The sequence below is a fragment of the Punica granatum genome, chromosome 7, assembly GCF_007655135.1.
Source record: "Punica granatum isolate Tunisia-2019 chromosome 7, ASM765513v2, whole genome shotgun sequence".
Classification (NCBI taxonomy): domain Eukaryota; kingdom Viridiplantae; phylum Streptophyta; class Magnoliopsida; order Myrtales; family Lythraceae; genus Punica; species Punica granatum.
In genome coordinates this window covers 6,847,677-6,866,211 of record NC_045133.1, presented here as the reverse complement: position 1 = coordinate 6,866,211, position 18,535 = coordinate 6,847,677, and the positions used below count along the sequence as shown (strand labels likewise).

Genomic DNA, 18,535 nt, shown 5'->3' with positions numbered 1-18,535 from the left:
GGTCTTAGAAGACGCAGTTGCCCCTAAAAAAATTCAAAATGAGGAACCTAGTCGACTGAGTCAGTTCCAAGATGGGAGAGTTTCCATAAGCTTTCGCCATAGGAGATCAGTCGACTTACAGTCATCTTCGAACCCTTCGATAAGTTCTTCCTTTAGAAGCCTCGAGCTGAGAAGGAGATCATTCAATGTAGCCCCATCGGCAAACACTTTCCAAACAACTACTGAAACCCTTCCTAGGTCTGCCAACCTTAGAGGAATAAATAGTGTCGTCACCGATATCCCTAAGCCAGTATACTCTGTCCCAAACACAGAAGAAACTGAGTCTTCACCCCCTTCACTGACATTTTCATCCATAACTGATGCCACCAGAATCAATCCTAACCCTGAGATCTATGTGATTGAGAAACCTTTCGCATTAGCGTCCAACAGCCTTAGGAATGATTTCTGCTCCAAAGAAAATGAAAATAGGAGGAATTGGCTGCATGATGTCTTTACAAAAAAATACGTAGAGACCATAATGCATTATCAATGGATAAAATTCATGAAAACAAAAAGAAAAAGTGTCTTTTTCTGGGACTGGTTTAGCCAAGTCTACATGGAAGAAAAAGCCATCAAATTCACTGAAAAAACCATAACCTGGAAATTACCCTTCAATAGAACCATAGTTTCCCCAAAACCTCCTCCAAAATATGTTGAGCCAAAAGAACCTGAGCAAACCAAAAACCTTAGGTTACTCAACACAATGATCAAAAACACCCGCGCCTTAGAGCATGAAAACCGGGAAAGGGAGAGAAGACAAACAGAGTCAGAACTTCGCCAAAAACTCCATGAGTTGCAAAAAGAAGTCAAAACTCTAAAAAACGATGAAAAGCTGGTTCAGACTTTGGACAATGCTGAACCCAAATCTGAGTGTAAAAGCCAGGAATTCACCCATCAAAAATACCTCCTGAAACCCACAATAAGAGTACTCGACTTCCAGATGGAAGCAACTGCCTTGTTGGTCACAAGTGCAGACGCAAATTGTGTGAGGGAGGGATTAATCCCATTAAAATATTGTGAGAAAACCCATGAATCATTACGATCTGCTAGCAATAACAAACTGAAAATCACCCATAAAATTGCAGAAGCAGAAGTCAAAAATGAAGATTTCACATACAAAACAGGATTCCTAGTTGTCCAAAATGACGTCATACTAAGAACCCCATTCATTCAGCTCATCAAGCCCTTCCTCTTCACCAACTCTGGCATAAAGACGGTGTATTTAGGAAGCAAGACCATTTTCCCCTTCATCACAAAACCTGTAACCAGAAATCTGGACATAATACAGGCAACTGAGAGGCAAATTGGTTGGGTAAAAGATGAGATCTCACACCATAATGTTGAAAATCTGCTCCAAAAACCAGATTTGAAACAAAAAATCGATAATCTCAACAGACTGATCCAGCAGTCAGTTTGCGGAGAAACCCCAAATGCTTTCTGGGATAGGAAGCAACATGTCATTGATCTACCTTATGAAAAGGATTTCGATGAAAAAAATATCCCAACAAAAGCCAGGCCCATTCAGATGAATCAGGAGTTGGAAAACCACTGCAAAGTAGAAATCCAAGAACTCTTGAACAAAAAATTAATCAGACCTAGTAAGTCTCCTTGGAGTTGTTCAGCCTTCTACGTGAACAAAAACGCTAACCATACCAAATCCATAAATTCCAAGCCAGATTCTCGTATGATCTCCCCCATAATGCCATGTATTCCTACTACCATTTACACCCAAGATCTATCGTAAGGGATAACCATTGAGTACTGAAAGAATTAGAATCTGATATAAAGGAATATCAACATAAATATAAGATCAACATGGAAGATTTATTCAGAAACTTAGCCCATGATAAGCCGAAGGGAGTACATGATGTTCAAGAAAACAAAAGAAGACATGCAAAAGAAAAGAAAAGGGGAAGAGTCTGAAAGAACTCAACCCATGCTTACACTGGAACTTACACACAGAATGGGGGTTGGAGGATCCGGGTTATGGGAGCCGGATGTTTACATATGAGAAGAAAAGAAAGAGAGAAAGATAGTATTGTGGCGGATGATGTCCTATCCTCGATGCTGGAGGAGAATCCTTCTTATAGGTAGTGGTGGATGCCTTGTCGCTCTGCAGCTTTGGACTGTACACTCACATGCGGGGTACTGTCGAGCCCAGTGGAAGAACTGTAGCTACAGTGCTTTTTTGTCGCAAATAGTGACAGATTGCTGCTTTATGTCGGGCACGCTCGCCGAAAGGTTTTTTGTCCGTTATGGTACCACTATGAAAAGTGGTGGGACGCTTCCGGGGATTGCGCTGATTATGTGGGGCATAGCCTGTGAGCCGAAAGGTTTTTTGTCCGGTAATGATCCACGTATCGAGACTGTGGGCGGACGCTCTCGGGTGCTGAGGCTAGCAATTATTCTGAAAACGAGTCACTACCGTCGTCTTCCCTGTGGGATTCTGATGCCGACGAGGCAGTGGTGTTCAGATCTTTGAGTTCCAGGAGAACCTGGCTTAGCCGTCCAATGTAATCCTTATCAGTTTTTGCTGCTGAAAGGAAGGACGAAGCTCTGGCTTTGACCTGGATGAAACTTTGATGGTCCACTTGTGCTTTGTCTGAGACAAGAGCATTTTTACGGAACCAATTGAGAACAAATTGTGAGTCAAGATGGTCTACCTTCAACTTAACCCACCATTTGCATTTGAAAATCCTGGCCAGTGTTTGCAAGCCTGTCTGTTGATCGGGCTTGTATCCGAAAGACCAATTATGAACCCATGATAATCCAAAGATTTGGTAGAATTGGAGAAACACAGGAAATATGGTTTGATTCCCCTGAGGTTTGAATCTAGAAGCAAACATGACGTATGCCTCATGAATTATGGGGGGTAGAATGTCTGGAATTGGACCCCAGATAGACCACCAATGGGCAAACCAGTAGGGGAATATGGCTGGTGTTTTGGAATGGAAAAAGATCAGCTAGGTGTGTCTGAACTCATGATTCTGGTACAAAAATGCATTGTACCAAGCTTGCTAGTAATCCCAGTAGGAATACATGGCATTATGGGGAGATCAGACGAGAATCTGCCTTGGAATTTATGGATTTGGTATGGTTTTCCATCATTCCATTCTCTTGGGAGGATCACTCTCAGTATTTTGGCTGTAGAGTGGGATATGGTGTTTGAGGATCCAGGGACAATGTTGTGTTTGAACTCAACTGAACCTGTATCACTCAAAATTTTCTCATAATATTCCCGGGTTTTTGAAATATCCATAGGCCGGAAATACCAATTTTCAGGAAACAATTTTGATGCTGCGAAGAAGGGGTTTTCATGATAAAAACCTTCTTCCATAATCAAAACAGTTTGAAATGAAGATTTTGGAAACTAAGGTGCTGTTTTTGAAGAGCTGGTTTCCTTATCAGAAAAAGTTGTGAGACTTTTTTCTGCTCTTTTTGCGATTTGCCTAGAGCTCTCTCCCTTGCTAGTCTCCAGCATAGGAGGAGATATCCCAGATAGCACTTGTGCTAATTCTGGTTTATCTTTTAATACTGTAATCCATTCCTGGACTACGGCATCATTATCGAGATTTTGAGGAGATGAACTCTGTTTTTCAAGAGTTTGTTTCTCCTTTTTAGGTTTAGGAATTTTACCTGGCAGGGTTTGCATACCGCCCTGCTTATCGATCTCCTGTTGGAGAGTCTGTCGATAGGTTTTAATCTGGCTATAAACGGTGATCTGTCCAATGGAGGGTTGGCCAAAGGCCTTATGATGTGAGGATTGCTCCTCTTTTTTAGTTGACTGATTAGGAGCCAGCTGTTTTGAGGCCGAAACCTCTTTTTGTGGAGGAACGAGTCCTCATGCTCATGGTGGTACCTGCAGGAATTCTCTTGTCAGGAAATCAGGGAGACTATTAGTCTCACCTTTTATGAATTCGATGTCAAAATCAAATACACTCAAGATAGCTTGCCATCTGGCAAAAATCTGTTTTGATGCAATGTTTTGAACATCTTTTTGAAAAACCTCTTTTGCAGATTTACAATCAATCCGAAGTAAAAACCTTTGGTTTAAAAAATCAGATTGAAATTTCGAAATGCAAAGGACCACAGAAAAAATTTCTTTTTTAATGGTTGAGTAATTCTTCTGGGTTGGGTTCCAATGTTTTGAAGTGAACTGAACAACCTGTTCATGTCCATTTTTGGATTGTTTCAAGATTCCTCCGTATCCTTCTTCAGAGGCGTCCGTTTCAACAATCTTTTTTGCCAATGGGTCTGCCAAGTGTAAACAAGGCAGAGTTTTGATTTGAAGCTTGATTTGCTTCACAATGTTGGTTTGTTCATCCGTCCATGGTGGAAGAGAATTCTTTAACCTGTTATGGAGGGGTTTGCAGAGTCTACTTAGGCCAGGGAAGAAATCTACAACGTAGTTTAGACTTCCTAAGAACCTTTGCAGCTGCTTTTTATCATGGATTTGGTCAGGGAACCTATCAGCAAACTGGATGGACCCGTTGATGGGGATTATGGTGCCCCTGCTGATGTTATGCCCTAAAAATCGAATTTTTGTTTGAAAAAAGCAGACTTTGGTCGGAGACACAGTCATGCCATTTTTTGATGTGATTCTCATAAAATGTTTCACATGTTTAAAATGAGAATCAATGGTTTTGGAAAATATGAGGACATCATCAATGTATACAATTATGAAATCAGAGTATGCACCAAAGATGTCATTCATGATTTTCTGAAATTCTGATGGGGCATTTTTGAGCCCAAAAGGCATTACATTCCATTCGTACTGGCCAAACGGAACTGTGAATGCAGTTTTGTATTTGTCCTTTTCGGTGATTTGAATTTGCCAAAAACCTGACTTCATATCGAATTTTGAGAATATTTTTGAATCATGAAGTTTTTGGAGCAAATCTTTTTTGTTAGGTATTGGGTACCTAATCCACCGTAAGGCTTGGTTCAATGGCTTGTAATTAATCACTACCTGGGGACTCCTCTCTCAAGTTCAGCGTTTTTGTTCACGTAGAAGGCTGAACAACTCCAAGGAGACTTACTAGGTCTGATTAATTTTTTGTTCAAGAGTTCTTGGATTTCTACTTTGCAGTGGTTTTCCAACTCCTGATTCATTTGAATGGGCCTGGCATTTGTTGGGATATTTTTTTCATCGAAATCCTTTTCATAAGGTAGATCAATGACATGTTGCTTCCTATCCCAGAAAACATTTGGGGTTTCTCCGCAAGCTGACTGCTGGATCAGTCTGTTGAGATTTTCGATTTTTGTTTCAAATCTGGTTTTTGGAGCAGATTTTCAACATTATGGTGTGAGATCTCATCTTTTACCCAACCAATTTGCCTCTCAGTTGCCTGTATTATGTCCAGATTTCTGGTTACAGGTTTTGCGATGAAGGGGAAAATGGTCTTGCTTCCTAAATACACCGTCTTTATGCTAGAGTTGGTGAAGAGGAAGGGCTTGATGAGCTGAATGAATGGGGTTCCTAGTATGACTTCATTTTTTAAGTCTTGGACAACTAGGAATCCTGTTTTGTATGTGGAATCTTCATTTTTGACTTCTGCTTCTGCAATTTTATGGGTGATTTTCAGTTTGTTATTGCTAGCAGATCGTAATGATTCCTGGGTTTTCTCACAATATTTTAATGGGATTAATTCCTCCCTCACACAATTTGCGTCTGCACCTGTGTCCAACAAGGCAGTTGCTTCCATCTGGAAGTCGTGTACTCTTATTGTGGGTTTCAGGAGGTATTTTTGATGGGTGAATTCCTGGCTTTTACACTCAGGTTTGGGTTCAGCATTGTCCAAAGTCTGAACCAGCTTTTCATCGTTTTTTAGAGTTTTGACTTCTTTTTGCAACTCATGGAGTTTTTGGCGAAGTTCTGACTCTGTTTGTCTTCTCTCCCTTTCCCGGTTTTCATGCTCTAAGGCGCGGGTGTTTTTGATCATTGTGTTGAGTAACCTAAGGTTTTTGGTTTGCTCAGGTTCTTTTGGCTCAACATATTTTGGAGGAGGTTTTGGGGAAACTATGGTTCTATTGAAGGGTAGTTTCCAGGTTATGATTTTTTCAGTGAATTTGATGGCTTTTTCTTCCATGTAGACTTGGCTAAACCAGTCCCAGAAAAAGACACTTTTTCTTTTTGTTTTCATGAATTTTATCCACTGATCATGCATTATGGTCTCTACGTATTTTTTTGTAAAGACATTATGCAGCCAATTCCTCCTATTTTCATTTTCTTTGGAGCAGAAATCATTCCTAAGGCTGTTGGACGCTAATGCGAAAGGTTTCTCAATCACATAGATCTCAGGGTTAGGATTGATTCTGGTGGCATCAGTTATGGATGAAAATGTTGGTGAAGGGGGTGAAGACTCAGTTTCTTCTGTGTTTGGGACAGAGTATACTGGCCTAGATATATCGGTGGCGACACTACTTATTCCTCTAAGGTTGGCAGACCTAGGAAGGGTTTCAGTAGCTGTTTGGAAAGTGTTTGCCGATGGGGCTACACTGAATGATCTCCTTCTCAGCTCGAGGCTTCCAAAGGAATAACTTATCGAAGGGTTCGAGGATGACTGTAAGTCGACTGATCTCCTATGGCGAAAGCTTATGGAAACTCTCCCATCTTGGAACTGACTCACTCAACTAGGTTCCTCATTTTGAATTTTTTCAGGGGCAACTGCGTCTTCTAAGACCCATTCTTCAGGAAGAGTAACCTCATTCCTCCTAATTGGTCTGGGGACAACAGTGTTTGACCTGGCAATGTCTGTCTAGAAAAGGAGGGTTTCTCCTCTGGGGCTATGGTTGAAAGCTTTGGTTGCAAACGCTGAGACCATCGTCTTGTAATGGACTCGGTATACAAGGGCTAAAGGGATGGAGCCTAAAGCAATCTTGTAATTATGCGTTTTGATCTGCAATGTTAAGCCATGAATTATGTTTTGGTCTTTGAGGGACATGGTGAAATTTGGGAAACAATTAAAATAGACTGGTCCGTCACACAGACTAGTCTCAACTGTCCCAAGGATGGATTCATGGTAATTCAAAAGCCTAGCATCCCTAAGTACTAAGAGTACGAAGGTATCTAAGCCTTCTCTGGTTAGGGGTTTTATGCCCACTTGGACAAGCCCTATATGGATGAAATTGTTCTTTCCCTCATGTTTTTTCAATGACTCTTGGTTCAAGAGTCTTATGGTTTGTGAAGAGTTTTTTAGGGGAATGTCCCGCTCTTCAGTGGTTATGGTGTAATCTGTTTTTGAAAATATTTGGAATTTTGAGTTTTTATAAATCTGTTTTGAAGCGATTCTTGGGATCTCCCAATCATCGATAGATTTATCAAAACATTCCAAATTGACCTCTTCTCTGTTAAGAACAGAATCATTATCGAAATTATTTTCAGAAGAGCATGTACTCAAAGTGCTTGCTTTAAACCAATCCATATTTCAAAAACAATAACCCCACCAGGGATTATGGTGACTATACATCCTATCCCCACTTGGCTTTGATACCACTTACACCCAAGATCTATCGTAATGGATAACCATAGAGTACTGAAAGAATAAGAATCTGATATACGAGGAATATCAACATAAATATAAGATCAACATGGAAGATTTATTCAGGAACTTAGCCCATGATAGGCCGAAGGGAGTACATGATGTTCAAGAAAACAAAAGAAGACATGCAAAAGAAAAGAAAAGAAAAGGGGAAGAGTCTGAAAGAACTCTGTGCGCACCCGAATTTTCATCTCGTCGGGGCACGCATGCGCGTGCCTATGCAACGCGGCTTGGGAGTGTCCGCCTTCCCAAGGACGCGCGACGGACGCACGTGAGAAGGAGTCGCCACTTGCCATTTTACGACCCGAAGGTCGAGGGCCGGCAAGTTACCCGGGTCTAGGGGTACGGGGTACACCTAATTAGTAAGGCATATGGTCTGCGAAACCTGAGGTTCCGAATTCGGGGGTTCTGTTACATGCGAGCCTATATCTCGCATGCCATATCGGTACTCTAGCTTGTCTAGGCTTGCCATTTTTATTTAATTGCCGTTTAATTAAGTTCCGCTCATCTTACGCGTTTTGACACCGTAAATTCGAAGAAACACTCCGACCGTTCGCTCTCTGACCGGAATTCTTACATGAGTAAATGTACAACATAAATCCTTACATTATCCTCTCAAATAAATGAAATACAAATTACAACAATTGAATCCCGGTCGATTCGCATTCGGTCATTATTCCACTCATGCTCACCGTGTGGTTTGAAAAGACTGAAATTGAAATTAAGGTGTGCACTCGGTGTTCAGGGGATTAGATCTCGTAATCTACGATTGGGGCGTTGGACCCCATGTGAATCGTATCTTAGGATCGGGCTCGATCCGCATAACAAACAAGTGCGAGAATGTAACAAGTGGGCACAAATAAACAGACAATGTGGTTTTGTTATTGTCGAATTTACGTGAATTAACCGATTATTAACCGGGGTATCTTGGCATGCAAATCCTACCCTAAGACAAGCAAACAGGATGATAAAAAAGGGATGTAGCATTCGGTATTATTTTGTGAACTCGACAAACACAATGTTTGTAATCAAGTCTCGGATGTGTGTGTTGTTTTTTTTAGAGTTTTATGTATTGTGACAATGTAGCTTTTACAGTGTTTTTGTCTAAAACCCGAATCCTAGCCTTTTGCTCAACTATTTGCCCATATTTAATTAAGCCGAGTTTGTGATTAATTTTTTTTCGTGTTTTGACCCATTCTAAGCACAAACCTACCCTAGGGTGATGACAGATCAAGAACCGGTAATCATGCCCTTGAAACGGAAAATATGTGTGTGTATGGAAAGTCGAGATTACGTGACACGTATCTCGGTGTTTTTGAAATTGTGAATTTTAAAAGAGCATGACTATAGTTTTTGAACTGTCAACGCGATTATAAATTATTAACCGATTCGTGCAATTCACTTAAAAGAGGTCAAATGATTTTAACTTAGCCAAATTCATCGTCTTAATTACCCCGTGAGTGGAATCTTTTAGGTTAATTAGAAATTTGCCGAATGCTTTAGTCTACGGATTTCGAGTCGTCAGAATAGCCATTAATTGACCGCCCGATAAACTCTAATTTCCGACCTTATCACATATAATTACAAAATAAAATATTTAAATGGGGCACATACGTTGTCGGTGGGTGATCCAAGTAGAAAAGGGTCAAATATTTTTGAAAAATGTCCAGGGGACTGAATTGAACGATTTTAAAAGGGCAAGGACTGATTTGAAAATTCTAAAAAAAAATGGGGACTGATTTGAAAATTATAAAAAAAATTGGGGACTGATTTGAAAATTCTAAAATTTGGGGACTGTGTAAAAACAATTGCTGAAAATGTCCTAGGACTTATTTGAAATGAATTTGAAAATTTGGACTGATCAGAAAACACAAAAAAAGGCCTCAGGACTAAACTGAAACAACTTGGAAAATTCCTTAGGATGCTTGAAAAATTCTGGGAATTCCAGAACTGAATGGAAAATAGTAAAATGACTGGGACTTGATTGGAGAGAATTTTTGAAATTCGGGGCAGATCTGAAAAGGGTGAAAAATGGCCCCGGGACTAAACTGAAACAACTTGAAAAGTTCTTTGGGATGCTTAGAAAATTCTGAAAAATCCAAGGACTGATTAGAAAATAGTAAAATGACCGAGACTTGATTGAAATAATTTTTAGAATTCGGGGCAGATCTAAAAAATAAACAAATAAATAAATAAAATGGTCCCGGGACTAAAATGTGACAAAACAGAAAGTTCGTAAATCGAGTTTGGGACAAATCCGATCACCCACGCGACCCAAGAACACTCATTTCACATTATATCCATCAAGCAAGCAATAATATTTAGGAAAGAGCCCAAATCATGCTACTAAGTCGAGAATTTACCTAGTCCGGAAAGTTGAGGGGCTTCTCTGTAAAATAAAAAAAATTAAATTTTTTTTTAAAAAAAAAAAATTGCCGGACTGGGCCAAATCGTGACAGGCCGTGCTGTGGGCCACTGAGATTTGGGGCTGAGCCGAATGGGTCGATGGGCCGCTGTTGGACCTGACTGGATAGCGACTAGTGGGCCGGGCTGGATCGCGGAAACTGGGCCGGACTGGATGGCGTATACTGGGCCGAGCTGGATCGCGGCTACCGGGCCGGTTGGGCTGCTGGACACCGACTGAGGGCTGGTGTGTCTGTTCCGAGTTGCCTATGCGACCCGAAAAAAAAAATGAATCGACCCGGTTAGTGCCGATAGGTAAGCCGAAGAGAAGGGATGCGGTTCGGGTGGCGGTGCGGTTGCACCCGATCCCGGAAGGTCACTGAACGCGGCTGAGGCGGGAGCAAGCCGCGTCTGTGTGTCGGACAAGGAGCGAATCGCGAATCGGAGGCGCCCGTGGAGGAGGATGAACCAGCTCCGGATCTCGGGATTTCGGGCTGACCGAAAGGGATGCGTGAGCTGAAGGGAGAGAAAGAGAGCTGGCGGTTTCGGGGGGGCCTTCAGCTCAAATTTTTTTTTCTTTTTTCTGTGAGCTCCTCCCATCCCGATCGAGTCTGATCCTCCTTAAAATATCAATCCGAGATAGAGAGAGGGAGAGCTAGGGTTTATTTTTTCCTTTTCGGCCGTTGAGGGAAATCCGGCCAATCCTCGAAGAATCAACTGGAAGACGAAATTTCGGGAGTGCAGAAGAGGAAGGGGAGGAAGAAGAACAGGGTTCGTTTGACTTTCTTTTTTTTTTTTTTGGGGGGGGTGGTGCAGCGGTCGGTCAGATCAGTTCTGACTGACCCTGCCCATCCGTCTTGTCGGTCAGACCGGCTTTGACCGGTTCTGACCGACTTGATTTTTTTTTAAGAAAAGGTGATAAATTGGAAAATGATAATTTTGCCCCCCCTTGGAGCCGATGGACCGAAATTGGGTGCTGACTGCTTGCTCCTCTTTGGTTGCGTGCTCGGATAGAAGATGCAGCCAAAGACTATGAGAAGCACGTCGTTTGGTCCTGACGATCGTTTGGCCTGTTGCAAAATAGTACAAACCATAAATTAGTAAATGTAGACGCATACTTGAAGGACATTAAATGCGGACACGAAGCCCAGAAAGCAGTAAATGAGGACACGAAAGTCCGGAATGCAGTAGACTCGGACATGAAGTCCGGAATGCAATGAATGTGGACACGAAGTCCAAAATGCAATAGATGCGGACGCGAAGTCCATATTGCAGTGAATGCGGACACGAAGTTCGGAAAACAATAAATGAGGACCCGAAGTCCAGAATGCAGTAGACACGAACACAAAGTCTTGAATGCAATGAATGTGGACACGAAGTCCAAAATGCAGTAGATGCGGACGCGAAGTCCAAAATGCGGTAAATGCGGACACGAAGTCCAAAATGCAGTAGATGCGGACGCGAAGTCCAAAATACGGTGAATGCGGACACGAAGACCGGAAAGCAGTAAATGAAGACACGAAGTCCGGAATGCAGTAAACACGGACACGAAGTCCGGAATGCAATGAATGTGGACATGAAGTCCAAAATTGTTTTTAAGTTTAGAGCGAATAGTTTAGTTTGGTTCTTACGTTTAAATTCCTTTTGCTTGACTAATTAATATTTCTTTAGTCAACTGAAGCCACATTTTTATGACCTCGTGTTTCTATTGAGTAATCTAAGAGTGCTATGAACCTTTAATCTTTTCTGGTCCTTCAAACAAATTTTGAGGACGAAATTTTTTCTAGTAGGGGAGATCGTCAAACCCGGTAATTGCATACATATATATATATATATATGCTTATATATATATATATTATGTAGAAGATGCTGGGGCAAAAATAAATAAATAAATAAATAAATGAAGGGAATGGAGCCATGGGCTCCACGGGGCCCCAAGCTATTCCCCTCATCTTCCACCGCCTTATCCTTCTTTCATTCATTTGTTTTTTTTTTTCTTTCTTTTCTTCTCTGTTCTGTTTCGGGGAGGGAAGAACAGAGGAAACTGAGAGGGATGAGAGGAGAGCGAGAGTGAAAGAGAGGTATAGAGAGACAGAGAGAGGATGTGCTAGAGAAAAGGGAAATAGAGAACTCGATCGAGAGTCGGGTTGGAGTTCACCCAAAGGTAAGGACTGGACTGGAACTTTACTTTATCAATTTGCTAAATCTGGATTGATTGTCTTGTTAATAACCTACATGAGTGCATTACATACTTATGTGCTTAGAAAATTAATACATTAGATGCCTATCTTCGTAGGCACACTTAAAAAAAAAAAGAAGGAAAATGAGGTAGCTTTTGCATTCTTACCTAGTCATGCCCGTTATGTTTAGATATTACATCCTGAAAAGTTTATTTTAGATCAAGGCACAGTCAGATTTCAAATTACATGGATGCAAGGGATGCTAAACAGAGAATTAGATCCTCACCGCTGTCCTTGAGACTAGTAAATAGATATCTGTTGGGGCCTTGTTCTGCAATAGCATATCCTGCTTTGGTGGGAAATATTCTGCCTCCATCTGTGGAACCTAGGATAAAAGGAAGAGCACTTTAAGTGCAGTCAATCTATTTTATTTTATTTTTCTTTCGTCATGAGATGCATAATATAGTAATGATACTTTATATTGTCACATTATCTGTTAAAATGTTGTTGGAACACGAATCAAAAGTCGAAAGATATGCCTAGATAGGGTATTTTCAAGCATTACCAATTGGAATAGGAAGTCATGAGAAGGCCTTTGGAATAGTTAGGCTTTCTGAACAATGGGGAACAATAGATACTGTGGTATGCTTGCACGGATGGCTTTTGGGAGGCCATTTAAGGTCTCTTGCCGCTTCAGTCCTTCAGTCTTCAACTTAAGACAAAGGTGCGATAGCATCTGATCCTATATACAAGGGGGCAATTGATTCCGTGCTACAAACTGTAAAACAGCCCTGACCGTATCCCTCTGCGACAACAGATTTTTCTTATTATAGCACAAACATAGAGAGAAATTCACTCGTTGCTAATCAAAACAAGCAAGTTGCATTTTAACGTAAAATTGTAATGAATGATTGGAAGGGGGCCATACAAAGTTTCTGGTGCGGCTTGTCCAGTGGACCACAAAGGTTTGTCATATTCCCAACGAGTGACATATCTGTCTCAGAGAGAGAGTCCTCTTTGAAGTTGGGTTTATTGCACCAATCCATGCGTTCTGTGGATCAGGGTATCGATCGGCGATTAAGTAGTTAAAACATCTAGCACAATGGACTGCAAATAGGATTACCAGAAATCCACCAGTGATGGAAGGAACAAAGATTTAAAATTGCAAGAGGATTATTGATATTTTAGTTATGAATTTGGACATTTTACTATTGATCTGGTTTTGTTTGGGAATATTTTCAGATTTTTGAATTAATTCTGAGGACGTCAAAGGGTAGATTGAGTAATAGGAAGGGTTGGGTACTAACTTGTACCATTCCATGAAGCATTATTCTGTAGAGTTATCTACGATAAAATTATAAAGAGAATCACTGGGGGTTAATGAGGTGCTAGTTTCATTATTTTTATTTTTAGATGAGCATACTAGAGACTAATATTGGATTGCTTTTCATGAAAAACTATTCAAAGTTACATTGAAATGAAGAACTTGATTGCAGTATAATCTATAATTTTTTGGAGAATAAACGTATCGTCAAAGAGGTTAATTAGTTACTTGGTGGTGTGATATAGGCTTATAATTTTGGTTTCTTGTTAAATTTAATACCTGTCAAGGATAGAGTATATCAAAGCCATGTATCTCGAAGACTTCAACTTGGTGATTTATTTTTGAGAGTTATCGGTGAGTACTTTATTCCATTGTGAAATGATATATAGATATATATATATATATATATATATATATATATATATTAGTATGTATGTGAGTTATGTGAATATTCTAGTCCTTTGTGAAATGATGCGTTCTAATTATATAAATTGTTAAAATGAATATTGTGATAGTTAGATTAAGGAATTGGTCGTGCTATGTTCCGTGATGGAATTTGAGAGGTATTGTCTTGTATGTTTCACTTTGATTTGAGATAATGCGGTGTGATTGTGTTTACTGGTTGTGTATGAGATATGTGATGGTAATGTGCTGCCATTGTGATGTGATTGGGATTATGCTTGGGTATAATGATGTATGACGTGAGATGGTATGGTTACAATTGATCGTGATTGTGATTGTGGTTTGACTATAGCCATGGGACCGCTGGACCTGGCGGATTACAAAATGGGCCAGATCGGCCGCTGGACCCAGCGGAATACAAATAGGGCCTGATCGGCCGCTGGACCCGGCGGAATATAAATAGGGGCATGATCGGCCGCTGGACCCGGCGAAATATAAACAGGGGCCTGATCGGCTGCTGGACCCGGCGGAATAGAAAAAGGAACTTGATCGGCCGCTAAGACCCGGCGGAATACAAATTGAGGTCAACTCTTACCACCAGAAGTTAATAGGCGGCCCCCGCTTATGAGATATGAATATTGAGAGATGAGGATGATATGAATGAGATGTGCGGGGTCACGGTACCGTCACAACTCTGTTGCGAGGAAATGCAACCCTATGGCTATATTGACGTTGGTTGTGTTGTCTATTGTTGTTTGGTTTGATTGTTGTAAATATGATGATTACTGAGATTGTCTGAAGTTATTCTGTGAAATCCGTGTTGTTTCTAAAGTTGATCTGTCCAGTCATTGTGTTGTGAGTTGCTATGGATTGCTAATAAATGGATATTTGATGTTTATGTGAGATTGGATATTAGAGAAATGGTTGGAAGAGTTGCGTGAATTTGTTAGTAGGACTTAAATTTAATTACTATATTGGATGTAATTATTAATATAGTTTATATATATATATATATATACCGTATATGTGTGCGATGAGTTGATAGTTGAATTGGATGTGATTGTATTAATTATTTGAATATTAGATTGTTTGCAATTAAATATTTATTTTATCATAATTCATTTTGCTTTGGAATTAAGTATTCATTGAGATGCAGCTCACACACTGCATACATTTTCCAGATAAGTTTCCAATTGCGCGGAGGAACCACTTTTTAATATCGGGGATCAGCTTGGAGGACTTGGTAGGAACCTTAGTTATTTAATAGATATCCTTTCTGTATAGAATGGACTTTAGAATGTTCCGACCTGAAGATTTTGTTTAGTTGTATCACTGATGTGAGAGCGGAAAAGAAATCTTTGGATAAGTGTATATACCTATTAGAGTTGATGGATTGGTTATATACTTTGGAAATTTATGAGAAGTAAGTTTTTATGTGATAATGGATTCGATGAAATTTAGGAAAAGTTCTATTGAAATTTAGGAAAAGTTCTATTGAAATTTCGGGTCGTGACAAAATGATAAGAGAAGCAGAAGCGCTAGGAAATGAACCTTTAAGCAGCGCAGGCATGATTTCTTCGTACGACTATTTAATGAAAACTTCAATGCTACATATAAAGCCCCTTAAGCTTCCTGAAGTGGTAAAACAATTACGAGAACTATAGAATCCATCTGCAAGTCTTCTTTCACAAACATATCAATCACGGGCAAAAATACAATGGCTTCAATCTTTATGTTTAGCTGAACAAAATGCATGCGTCTTATGCTGGAAGAGTTATTCAAGCTCATTTCCCCCCATATTTAACATGTTTCTAAGTCAATCTCTTGGACGACAAAGCCCATAAGACGCACTAAACGATTCAACAAACCGAGGTAATTCCCAAACTCCAGCTCAATCAACTCAAGACATCTAGTTCCCACATCAATAGACTAAGCATTATCATTAAGGATCTCTAGCTTTACTTGGCTCTACTGAATATAGCTGAAACTGATATCTTTTTTGCCTCTATATTAGCACAGAAGTTTCCAATTCTCTCTTGTCTAGCCGTATCATCGAAATCACACAGAATGCAAGCCCGCTACTTCAGCACCGACCAACAGCCACCACCTACACGCCGATCTCCTAATCGCCTATGCCAAGCTCTCGCAGCTCAGACCAATCAAAACCACGCAAAGTCGCAAGACAAAGGCATGACGCGACAAGATCGATCTTCCGCGGCATCAAGAGGCAATAACAAGAAGTTGTGGCGAACAGGGGAATGCGGGACGAGTCAACTCACCTGGTTCGGATCCATTTCACATGACGCGACAGCCGATAGGGGCTATTCAGCGGACAAAATCGCGTCGAATCGGAGAAATCTCTCGGCATCAAATGATCTCTCGCTGCGAGGAAGATGAATTTTGTCGGAAAGAATTCCCTCTGAGGATTTGTGTTGCACCTTACGAGACTAAGATCGCTCGAAATGTACCATGGCCAGCAACACAATTCCATGTCCACAGACATGTACCCGTGATGTGCATAACTGTATCTTCCATGTCTAGAATCTCTAGCACTAGTGAGCAGTGACCCATCTAAGAAGGCACGATACAAACTAAATGGGCCGTATTCCAACATAATCGTGATATTGATTGACAGAGATGAAAATTCTCAGACTTTACCGATCTTGCTTTAAATTTACTTCACGGATGGACTAATAATAAAAAATTAGACTTTTTCTGTCAAAAGTAGGTTCTTGCAAAACACACTAAAGTTTTTTACACCTCCAAACAAGAGATTCGAGTGGCTTCATATTCGCTCTTTTCCCCTCTGTGAATAAGAAGAGAACTAGCTCCAGCAAGTCGGTATCGAATCCGGGTTCGCGTAAATATTGGGCCACAGAGCCTGGCCCATGCCCATTAGGGAGCTCTACCTCAAGTGCAGAGTCCTCAGCCTATTGGCCAGAACTCGGAACTAATCCTTGCTTGGGCGATCTTTTCTTTTCTGGTGTGATATGAGTCCGTCGTTCTATCAGATTCATTCTTCTACCTTTTGTTCTGTTTTTGTTCATGTTCTCATTGTCCAAGTTTCATTTGTCGGGGGAGATCAAATGAACAAAATGTGTTTTGTGCAACTTTTCCTATGGGCGAATTTGCCCGATATGTATATTGAACTAGAGAAACTTCTACCGGTTTTCCAGGAAATGGAGATTCGAATGATGCTGAGAGAAAGAAGGAATTGAAGGACTTGATCCAACAAGGGAAGGATTATTTTGATTAAGATCGCTCGAAATTTTTGGTTGCTAGGAAATGGAGAGTATAATAGGAGCAGAAGCAGCAGCAGGAGAATCACCTAACGCTTTCTCCCAGCTCGAATCAATTGAAATCAGGGATTGTCCAAAGATGACGAATGTGGTGGGGCCACAATTGCTTCCTCGTCTCCAAAATCTACGGAGGGTTGAAATTTGGTTCGCCTCCAATATGGAGGAGATAATAGTAATGCCATCCCCACAACCATTTCCTGCAGCCACGTCTGTCCTCCTTCCTTTTCTTACAAACATTTGGGTTGATCAATGTCCTAAGATGAAGAGGGTGATAACTTTTGAGTTATTCATGCTCCTCCCTAACCTCCAGGAAATCACTGTTAAAAATTGTAAACGGATGAAGGAGGTGATAGGCAACGAATTAGAGCGGGGAGGTGGAGCCATGGTCGAAAACAACAACACCAGCAACTTATTATTGTTCCCCGATGCATCATCTGCTGACCAATCAAGGGCAAGGCAGCTGACCTTAAGATTGCACTTCCTTGAAGAACTTGAGAGCATATGCAGTCATTGATATAAGCGACTGTCCGAAGCTGAAGAGGATTGAAATTCTAGATGGAATATTCGCTTCTCCTCCCCCTTCTCTTAAGATACCACTAATTGGAGATGGAAATGGAGAATTGTGGGAATCTCTGTGGTGGGACCACCCTGGGGCCAAGACTGCCCTCCTACCTTATGTCTCCACCCAGGGGTGGAGCCGAGATTTTTATCCAAGGGGTAAACTTATACTTTTAGAGCAAAATTAAAAAAATTCAAAGTTCAAGGGGGACAAAGTAATTATTTTACATTAAAAAATCTCATAATTTTAAGGTAAAATTTAAAAATTTCAAAGTTTAGAGGGGGCAATTGCCCCCTTACTCCTTCATTGGCTCTGCCCCTGTCTCCATCAGATCCTATGTGGGGCACCCCAAAATCCATATTCAAGAATGGCGTCGTAGTCTACAGTTTTAACGGGACCCAACAGAATAGTGGTACAAGTCCAGGTAACTATTTTTGTAAGGCAACAAAGGAATTAATATAGAAAATGGCTTCATAGTCGACCATACCATTAATCAATAACACTATGTTATTCTCTGCAGGGAGGTGGATTCATTCAAGTCGAACAAAGAATAACATTGCATCATCATCACATTGCCTATTTAGGTGAGAACTCCTGTCCTGACCCTTCCATCATCCATCTTTTATTTGATTTTAGTAGTTTCGATGTGGTGATTTTCATTTTTCATGTCTTCTGCAATCATCAATGGCTAATATGATGCCTTCTTCTCTCTGCCGAGCACAAGCAGGAATGCCGACATTTTCGTATGTCGCATACCATTTACTAGTCTGTTAAGAAGTAGCTAGACA

The 18,535-nt window shown here is 40.7% G+C and overlaps 1 long non-coding RNA gene across 1 annotated transcript; it reads left to right on the top strand.

The window, feature by feature from the left end:
• Positions 1–12,040: 12,040 nt before the first annotated feature.
• LOC116213448 lies at positions 12,041–15,331 on the top strand. Its single transcript, XR_004158090.1, has 2 exons — positions 12,041–12,147; positions 15,071–15,331. It is a non-coding gene; the product is annotated as an uncharacterized LOC116213448 (long non-coding RNA).
• The last annotated feature ends 3,204 nt before the right edge of the window (positions 15,332–18,535 follow it).